The following is a 10599-nucleotide window of genomic DNA, read 5'->3' as shown; positions in this document are numbered from 1 at the left end:
ATTTTCAAGTCATTCCAAGCCTCAGTGAATCCTTGGTGAGTTGGCTTTCCAGGGAAGTTGGATTCATGACAAAACACCTTCTGAATGTTGAGATATCCGTTTTGGACTGAACCCCTGTCGCTAGCATCTCCATGGTAGCCGGTTTGGACAACAAAGCTTCTCCAAATCTCAGTCTGTTGGGCACGGTCAATGCTTTCATTTCTCAGAGGCTGAGCCTGTCTTTCCTGTATACTCAAAACAAACAAGTGCTCTTGAAGATTAAGAGTCAAAAGGGACAAGAGTTGTGTCGGGATCAAAACATAGATGGCTCTCCATAACGATGGAGGTGATGCTTGTTGCTTCTTCATCAAAGACTGGGCCAGGTTCGTCCTCCTGATCAAAGATAGGACCTAGATCCTCATCCAAGGGGTTCCTAGTGTCAAGACGTGGTCCTTGATGTGGATAGTCCAATGGCTCTTCCTCAAAAACCTGTTGAGACAAAACAAGACTACTCGGATGCTCTGGTTGCAAAACGGTTAGTTCTACAATAGTCTGTTCATTATCATTCATAAACTCAGATTCAAGAGAAGGAAAATCACAGTTTTTCTCACAAATCTTCAAGCTTTCAATTTGTTCTTCATCATATTCATCAAAGGTAGGTAAAGAATCTGAAAAATCTTTGAACTCCTCAACATGGGTTTCAGATTTACCTTTGGATTTCTTGCTGATGAATAAGGATGCCTCAGCTACAGGTGCACGTGTGGATGTGCTCTTCTTTTGGTTCTTGCTGATGTCCTTGAGGGCTTTCATCATTTCCTTCTCAAAGTTATCACAAAACTCTTGGACATCAAATTGAAGCAATCGCCTCTTGGAATCAGCCACATCTCTGGTCGTTTTGATATGATCTTTGCACCTTATGTCTAGACGTTCCTGCATACTAACAAACTCATAAAAATTATTCAAAGAATATTTAGATGGAGATTGAGAGACAGTTTGTCGTGGGGATTTCTCCTTGCTACTTTTCCTTTGAAGACCAAACATCACAACCTGAAAATCCCAACACAAAAGTTAGAAAATAAAACCTCATACTCTCAAGTATTTAATCTCACCCACTCAAGTGTTTCTCTCAGATTTAGGTAATCACACACAAGTTTCTACTCAATGTTCTAAGAAGAACAAATCAAAGAATCCCAATAGACAAAATTCAAGCAAGCACAAAAGGAATTTCTTAAGAGAGAAAGATAAGAGATTTTTTTAAAAATATTTGGAATCCGTTTTAACCACCTCAAAGGCTGGATTTCTCTTCATCCAGCAGACTTTCTCTTCCACCACCAATCCACAAATCAAACTTGCAAGATGAAAAAGATAGTAATGAGGGGCCCAGATTCAAGATAGATAGAAGAAGAATTGTTTATGATTTAGACATGGAAGATGAAAAAGATGAATGACTTAGAAGATACCAAACGAGTGGCTCTGATACACTTGAAGGACCCTAAGATCGGCTCACTCGAATGGATCAGATTTGGATATGAACTCCAGATGGAGAACTGGATGGATTGAAGGGTCACAAAAAGGTTGCGGAGTGGCCTTTGATATTCCCAGATTTAGATGGTGCTTGATATGACTCACATGTCCACCAAATGAAGGATCTCTCGTTACATAGAAACAAGACAAGTTCTTAAACGAAGAAAAAAGAGTTTAAACTCAAAAGCTTTTGACAAAAACGATTTCTCATTTATTAAAATGAAAGAGTTTCATACTTATAGAGTTTTGTAGATCTAGAAATTAAATAGAAAAGTAGATCTAGATCTAGATCTCGTTATTACACGGAAATAAAGAGAATATTTAATCAATGTGACTGATCGGCTTCCATCAAGATGCATGTGGGAACTGAAATTCGCACTGTCGATTTCCGTTTAAATTGGGAAACTAGGAAACCCTAATTTCCCAGAGGTCCCGGATCTCTGCGAAAGCCAACGACAAGTGACCAAATATATGCGGAAATCATGAAAAGATAACAAACGATTTTAGAGAAAACAGTAGATCTTATTTCGAGTCCACGTAAGAGAGTTGCAATCATTACAAGAGATCATGAAAGCTTTGGCCGCAAAGGCTGTCAGCGAGTTACTTAGTTCTAGCGGCCTAATAGCTCAAACCTAGTTGAGTCGCAGCTCGATAACAAAAGACGAAATAGATACATAAAAGGTTTTTGATTTATTTCGGACTGAACCTTGTTAAAGGCTGCCTACGTACCCTTTTCGAGGATCAAGCCGAACGTAGTTCAATTGATAGAGCTGGACATGAGATCGAACTGCCTGGGCGAGTTTGTTTAGTAATTGAGTGCCAGTCATAGAAACCAAACTTATCGAGAATAAAGCCTAAAGTTTCTAAGTGCATAGAATTCCGAGTCTAAAAAGTTCTCTCTCCATGCTTCTCGCCTAGGAATCCTTATATACTCGCTCCAAGGTCGGTTTACGCTTTTACTCTTCTGCCCTTAAGCCGTCATAGCATAAAATGGAGATATTCCATTTTTTCCGATCATCGTAATTATCTTCAAAATTCTGTATTTATCCGCGGAAACTTGAGATTTATCTTCCCTTGCGAACCAAGCGTAAACCGTAGGACGGTTTACGGGCTTTTGGTTAAGAAATCGTAAGATGGGCCTCGAGTCGTGTCTTAGGTCCCTTTGGGCCGTATTCCGACTCGAAACGTTTTTTGCGACTTCTTTCGATAAAGAACAGACTTTCCGCGGTTTTTACCGCAAAGTTTGATCGATGATTTAGAATGGCGGAAAACATGAACTGAGTTCACTACGGTCTTCGGGAGATAGCATCGAAGGATAGACGAGAATTCATGGACTGGTGTGGTATCAACGTTACGGAAGAGCTCGGTCACTACGTAGCGACCGAGCTTGGCTCGAGCTCGGTCGCACGAATGCTCGGTCACTACGTAGCGACCGAGCTTGGTGATATCACTCAAATTACCCTAAAGAGTGTTACTCTCATCAAAAGAGGTTCAGATGTAGTACTTAGGGATCAAATCCACAGAGACTCTAGGATTACTCAACAGACTTAAATAATTAGAAATGAATATAGAATAAAAGGTTTTAATAGTTTTAAAAGAAATAAATGATAAATCAAAAACAACAGTGATTCAATAGATTGAATTGAAGTGGTTTCAAGATTGGGAAAGTAACTAGATTCAGGTAATTCTCAGGTATAAAATGTATGTACTTAGTTTAGACTAAAGGGTTTAATGGTTCTTGAACTAAACGTTGATATAACCGGATAGGTTATCTTCACTAGATCTCGGATCTCAACTGTCGTATTTTCATCTCGAGAGAGTGTCGATCGATGCGACTTGATGTACATCGACCAATACACCTTTGTAACGATCGACCGACAGAACGATAGTTGCGTCGATCGACGGTTATTCGAGCGAGCTTTGCGAACGAGTTTAACTTGTTCTCTAACCTTCTCAGACCAACTGTCGTTGCGCCTGAGTCAGTCAGATCATGCAAATGGGTTCAGGTATTGAGGGGAAACGGTTAGTTGGACTCAATTAATCCTAGGATCTAAAATTAAGGTGATCAATCTCAATTTTAGCATTAAGTTCATAAGCAATGAAAGAACAATCAAAACACCTTTTTAACAGTCATATTAGCAGTACATAATTTCAACCATGGTGAGAAACCTAAATCAAACAATTTGTTTACTCAAACATATTCATGAGAGACAAAGTCATGATGGTGTGAAATAAATTCAAATGAAACATAGAACACAAATAGACAGAGTAATAGAAATAAAGGAGTTCAAGATCTTCTCTGTTTTGCAGTCTCAGATCTATCTCTCCAATCCTAAGCTCTCCTAATGGTAGCCAAAATGCTCCTTTTCCAAACTAGGTCTTTTGCAACTGTCTCCTAGAAATGATACAAAACCCTAGTACATATAGCCTAACAGGCGGCCAAGGACTTAAGTTGTAAATAATAGATCTTCTGGGAAATGAAATCTTTTAGTTTGCGATTTTATCTGTGTGACTGCGTATCGATCGATGCACAAATATGTATGTCGATCGATAGTAAGTGATTAAGATCGACCGATGTTGCTCTTCAAGCGTCGATCGATTTTCCTTGCGTAAAAGCATTCCAAAATGTCCCAAAAGTATCATTTCCTTCCATCAGGTGAATAAACCTGTATTTACTTTGAAAAGACTCTAAAACATGATTAATAGATCTTAAAACATTTATATACCATGTATAAAAGCGGGTGAAAATCATGGTATATCAACTCCCCCAGACTTATCTTTTGACTTGTCCTCAAGTTAAACCAATGGACAATCACTCTGGAAGAGGGTTGAAAACATCAGGGACTCACAGATTTGAAATATTGAAGTTATCACCTCTATAATATTGCATTCCACATCTAAGGTTCCTTCTTACAGATATACATTATGCAATATCCTAGCTTAGCAACCAAAATCATCTAACCAACAATCTTAACTAATCTTATTATCAATCTCCTCAACCAACCTCATTTCTTAATGTAAAAAGTGTAGGCTTTACCTTGGGAGTATCGATCACAGGATGCAAGGATTTCAGACAAGTATCTGGAGCTGCAGGTAAAAGTTAGTTCCTAGTTTCTCTCTCTCTAAATTACTCTCTTGGGTCAAAGTCTGCTTCCATTGCAGGATCAGTGACCAAGATTGGACAGGCTTCCATGAATCAAAACTTAATGGTGGTTGCCACCAAGTTCTGTTCACTTCTTTTTGACCTATATCCAAGAGTTCTTTGCGAAAGCGAGCCTTGAAGATTGCCGCCTCCAAGTCCCGTTTCGAACTCTTTTATTTGAGTCTTTATGAATCAAGCCTTAATGGTTTTAGCCACCAAGTCCTGTTCAGACTCATCCTAATTAAACAATAGATCTTACTTTTTTTTTTATATACACTCTATAACTAATCTAGGGTCGAAATCTAGAGAGAGAAAATGTGATAAATAATCTAAACCAGGCGTTACCTTCCAGACTTGTCTGAAATATCCGATCCCATGTATACCAAGCCCCAAAACAAGCAGTGAAGTCAGGTTAGTGTTGGAGGTTAGCTTTGGTACTTTCTAACAAGTTAGCAAGTGTGCATAGTTGACTGGTTGATCCACTTTAGCATCTATAGTATTATCTGCAGTCAGTAAATCTAGAATTGTGCTAGAAAGTGGTTAGACATTCAAGTAGAAATCATTAGCTCATAATCCCCTTCTTGACTCAATAAAATAATTTTTTTTTTTTTTTAAGATTTTTGACATAAACTTGAGAAAATGGTGTTAGTAACTACCTCCCCCAGACTTAAATTGCGCCGACTCGGTGCAAAGTGTCCAAGGGTAGGATAAAATCAAGTCAGATGTTTTGAGAATGTTAGAGTAAAAATGAAGTACCTATCCGTACTACACATCGATCGATGTACTCCTCTCCATATCGATTGATGTTACTCGCTTAGAATCGATCGATGTAATCCTCTCCATATCGATCGATGGCGAAGCACAGATATGTTCGCATGTGCTTGGAGTCAAACTCGATGTTCCTTGCCTAATGTTAGCTCTGTTTAGACAATCAAGCATAAGAAATAATAAGCATCCTCAAACATAAAATATAAGTTTAAAAACATAAATCCTACATGTTCGGAAAAGAAATAAATAAGTTCATAATAAAAGGAGGAAGGATAGAAATGGGAGGACTAGTCGGTGTCCTCGTCAGTCGCCTCACCGTCCTCTGGGGGTGGGTCCCTGCGAGCTGCTGGTGCTGGTGCCTGCGCTCCTGTGGCTCTCCTGCTCCGACAAGACACTCTAGCCCAGATGGCCTGAAGAGCGTCCACCACGAACCTCTGAAAGTCTCCCTGGTCCTGCATAGGGATGTCTGGGATGTTCGGGAAGTCGGGGAGAGGAGGTGCCTGTGTGTCTCGAGCTCTGGTACAGCGAATGCTGGGAGGTCGGCGTGACATGTTCCGCGGGTTGCAGAGGAATGCCTCGTCTGGAATGCATCGAAGCTGCTCCACGTCGTTGCCGAAGTCAGTGATCCTCCTATCTGGTAGGGGTAGAAGGCGATGCTCGTCGCGGATCCTGAGGCGCCAGAGCTTCCCTTCCTCGAGCCATAGCGAGTGCATCAAGTGCTGCTCGTCGAGGAAGGCGTGGTCGCAGTGGGCAGAGCGAGAGTCGAGGTGGATGCCGAGATACTGGAAGATCGGGGTCAGAAGACTCCCAATTGTCTCCTTCTTGTTCTTGCCCTTGCTGGTGAAGGGCTTCTTCTTCAGCTCCATCAAATGTGCGGCAAAGACGGCTCCGAGGTTTGGCGGGCTTACCTCGCCATCCTTGTCCAACTCAACCAAATCCACCACACCGTTCACTGTGCAGAAAAGTAATGTGAGCTCCTTTATCCTGACCTTGTTGGGCTCCATCTTGCAAACAAGTGTGTTTGCAAGGAGCCGTAGGAAGTAGCAAAGTGCAGGATGGCGGATGTCTGATAGCACGGCCTTGTTCGTGTCCCAAACTCCTGTGCCGACGATTTCCAGAATTCCTCAATGTGTGAGAAAGGAGGGACCGTGTGAGAGGCGATGCTCTCATTGAAAGCGTAGATACGGTAGAGCTCGGAGATACTGATCCTGTAGCGTGTCCCTCTGGCGAAGAAGGTCAAGGTGCCATCTCCCGCTACTCTCGCAGCTGAAGTCCTGTAGATGCCCTCGACAGTGGCCATGAACTGGCGGACGAGATCGGGGTAGAGGTCGTAAGCGCGAGAGGGCATGGTACCGAGTCCAAGCTGCGGGATCATGTCCTTAACATCCCCCTCGATCCCGAGTTTCTTCAGGATGGGTCGGTCAAGGAACTTGGTGGGCTCGATAAAGATTCCTAGCCAGGCATTGTAGAAGAGGCTGTCGTAGTCGTCCCAGTCATCGGACAGAGGACGCTGACGGCACTCGTTGCTGTTGATCGCTGCCTTAGGATCAGCATAGCCCGGAACATCGAATGGTGTGTTTTCGGGGCGAGGCCATGGATGACGCTGTGGGTTGGAGGAGCTGCTAGTCTCGTCGAACCTCGTTTTCGACCTGAGTTCTCTGTTTCTTGCGTTTGTCTCTGAGCTGCTCATCTGAAACCAAGAAGAAAAGAAGGTTAGCATTGTCGCATATAATGTAATATCGATCGATGGGTTCTATTGAACATCGATCGATATCGTCGTGTCGGAACAATCCGACAAGAGAGCATCGGTCGATGCGAACAAGTTCATATCGACCGATGTCGAATCGTGAAACCTGCAAAATCACTCAACTCCAAATCGCGTTTATACTAATCTAAATGCATAGAAATCACAAACCGAACTCTAGGTAAGCAATAGGAACTACAAAAACATCTCTCAATCGCCCTAAATCAAGCGTTCTAATCCAACCCAAAACAAAAACCCTAATTTTTTGAAAAATTGAAAATTTCGAGTGCATACCTTGAATGTTGATTTCGGGAGTGGATTTAACAGTTACAGAGTGAAAAATCGAGTGGATTTAGGCGAAGAACGGACAAAATCCGTCGAGAATCGAGAGAGAAAATGGGTGTTTTAGTTTTCGGCTGTGTTTGTGATTTTGGAAGAGGAAATGGGTTGATATCGATTGAAGTTAATGTTAAAACCGTCGATATGCCCGCATCGATCGATGGCAGTAATGCCGCGTCGATCGATGTCCTTTTTATTGACAGATTCTAAGTACTAAATTTTCTAAATAATGCTAATATTAAGAAATACGAAAAATTACCATTACTTATTAGTAAATATAATTTATTAATTTTAATTAATCATTTTTTATTATTTTTTATTATTATTAAATTTTTCATTTTATAAAAATAAATGGGTTGCCTCCCATTCAGCGCTTAATTTTTTTAAGTCTTTAGCTCGACTTTCTGATTAAACTAATTATCAGGTTCATACAGCACCATGGGCACTTTCGCTGGTGGTTTTGCCCAATAATGCTTAACTCGTTGGCCATTCACCGTAAATTCCTGGCCTTTCTCATTTTGTAAGGTGATAGCTCCGGAGGGTTGAACGTTCGTTACGGTGAAGGGTCCAGACCAATGGGATTTTAGCTTTCCAGGAAATAAAGTCAATCGAGAGTTATAAAGGAGGACTTGATCATCTGGCTCGAAGTGCCGGGATATGATCTTTTTATCGTGATAGGCTTTAGTCCTTTCTTTATAGATTTTTGAATTTTCGAAAGCTAAACGTCTGATTTCATCAAGCTCGTGAAGCTGGATGAGTCTCCTTTCTGCAGCCGTTTTGATATCAAAGTTCAAAAGTTTGGTAGCCCAAGCTGCTTTATGTTCCAGTTCGACTGGTAGATGACATGATTTGCCATAAAGGAGGTGGAATGGTGTTGTTCCTAACGGCGTTTTGTAGGCGGTCCTGTAGGCCCAAAGTGCATTATCTAGTTTCCTAGACCAATCTTTTCTGGAGATTCCTATGGATTTCTCTAAGATTTCCTTAATTTTTCGGTTAGAGACTTCTACTTGTCCACTAGTTTGTGGATGGTAAGGTGTACCTACTCTATGATGAACACCATTCTTTTTAAGCAATCTATCAAAGATTTTGTTAATGAAATGAGTTCCACCGTCACTAATGACTACTCTTGGAACTCCAAATCTTGGAAAGATTATACTCTTGAAGAGATTAATAACCACAGATGCGTCATTGGTAGGGAAGCTATTGCTTCGACCCATTTGGATATGTAGTCTACAGCGACTAGTATATATTTGTTTCCATATGAAGACGGGAAAGGTCCCATAAAATCGATACCCCAGCAATCAAAGACTTCAACTTCAAGAATGAACTTTTGTTTCATTTCGCGTCTTTTGCCGATTTTTTCCACGTCTTTGGCATCTGTCACATTGGGTTATAAATGCATGGACATCGCGAAAAATGGTTGGCCACCAAAATCCTGCTTGGAGAATTTTTGAAACCGTTTTAAAGGTAGTGAAATGTCCTGCATATTCAGCTCCGTGACATTGGTAAATAATGTCTGGAATTTCAGCTTCGGATACGCATCGTCTGTATATGCCATCAGAACAATGCTTATAGAGGTAAGGTTCATCCCAATGATAGCGTCTTACTTCTCTGAAAAATTTCTTCCTCATATATCCCTTGAGTTCATCTGGTTCGACCTCAGCTGCCAAATAGTTAACTATGTCGGCATACCAGGGTCGGTTATCCAAGTTTCTACCAATCGCATTTACCTCCCGTTGTGATAATTCCTCAGGTGTGAGATTAATCTCATCACCGGAAACATTTACTTGTAAACCGAAGTTGATCTTAATAAACGGAGGTTCGTGATTTTGGTTATCTGAGAGATGAGAAATTACATCAGTCTCGTCATCGATCGATGTAGAACTACGTGAATCGACCGATATGACATCTCCCTCATCGATCGATTGATCTTCAGATGTGAGAGATACTTGACAGACGAAGGATGTATCTATGTGTGCAACATTCTCTGTGGGAAAGAAATCGTCTATAGGGATATCATCCTCTATCCTTATCCTAGAAAGATGGTCAGCGACTCCATTATCTACTCCTCTCTTATCCTTAATCTCAATGTCAAACTCTTGGAGTAGTAGAATCCATCGTATGAGTCGAGGTTTAGCATCTTTATTTTGCATTAAATATTTGATGGCAGCGTGATCAGTGTGATAAATGCGCCGACTCGGTGCAAAGTGTCCAAGGGTAGGATAAAATCAAGTCAGATGTTTTGAGAATGTTAGAGTAAAAATGAAGTACCTATCCGTACTACACATCGATCGATGTACTCCTCTCCATATCGATTGATGTTACTCGCTTAGAATCGATCGATGTAATCCTCTCCATATCGATCGATGGCGAAGCACAGATATGTTCGCATGTGCTTGGTGTCAAACTCGATGTTCCTTGCCTAATGTTAGCTCTGTTTAGACAATCAAGCATAAGAAATAATAAGCATCCTCAAACATAAAATATAAGTTAAAAAACATAAATCCTACATGTTCGGAAAATAAATAAATAAGTTCATAATAAAAGGAGGAAGGATAGAAATGGGAGGACTAGTCGGTGTCCTCGTCAGTCGCCTCATCGTCCTCTGGGGGTGGGTCCCTGCGAGCTGCTGGTGCTGGTGCCTGCGCTCCTGTGGCTCTCCTGCTCCGACAAGACACTCTAGCCCAGATGGCCTGAAGAGCGTCCACCACGAACCTCTGAAAGTCTCCCTGGTCCTGCATAGGGATGTCTGGGATGTTCGGGAAGTCGGGGAGAGGAGGTGCCTGTGTGTCTCGAGCTCTGGTACGGCGAATGCTGGGAGGTCGGCGTGACATGTTCCGCGGGTTGCAGAGGAATGCCTCGTCTGGAATGCATCGAAGCTGCTCCACGTCGTTGCCGAAGTCAGTGATCCTCCTATCTGGTAGGGGTAGAAGGCGATGCTCGTCGCGGATCCTGAGGCGCCAGAGCTTCCCTTCCTCGAGCCATAGCGAGTGCATCAAGTGCTGCTCGTCGAGGAAGGCGTGGTCGCAGTGGGCAGAGCGAGAGTCGAGGTGGATGCCGAGATACTGGAAGATCGGGGTCAGAAGACTCCCAATTGTCTCCT

The sequence above is a fragment of the Brassica napus genome, chromosome A2 (genome assembly GCF_020379485.1).
Source record: "Brassica napus cultivar Da-Ae chromosome A2, Da-Ae, whole genome shotgun sequence".
Lineage (NCBI taxonomy): Eukaryota > Viridiplantae > Streptophyta > Magnoliopsida > Brassicales > Brassicaceae > Brassica > Brassica napus.
This window is presented reverse-complemented; position numbering follows the sequence as displayed.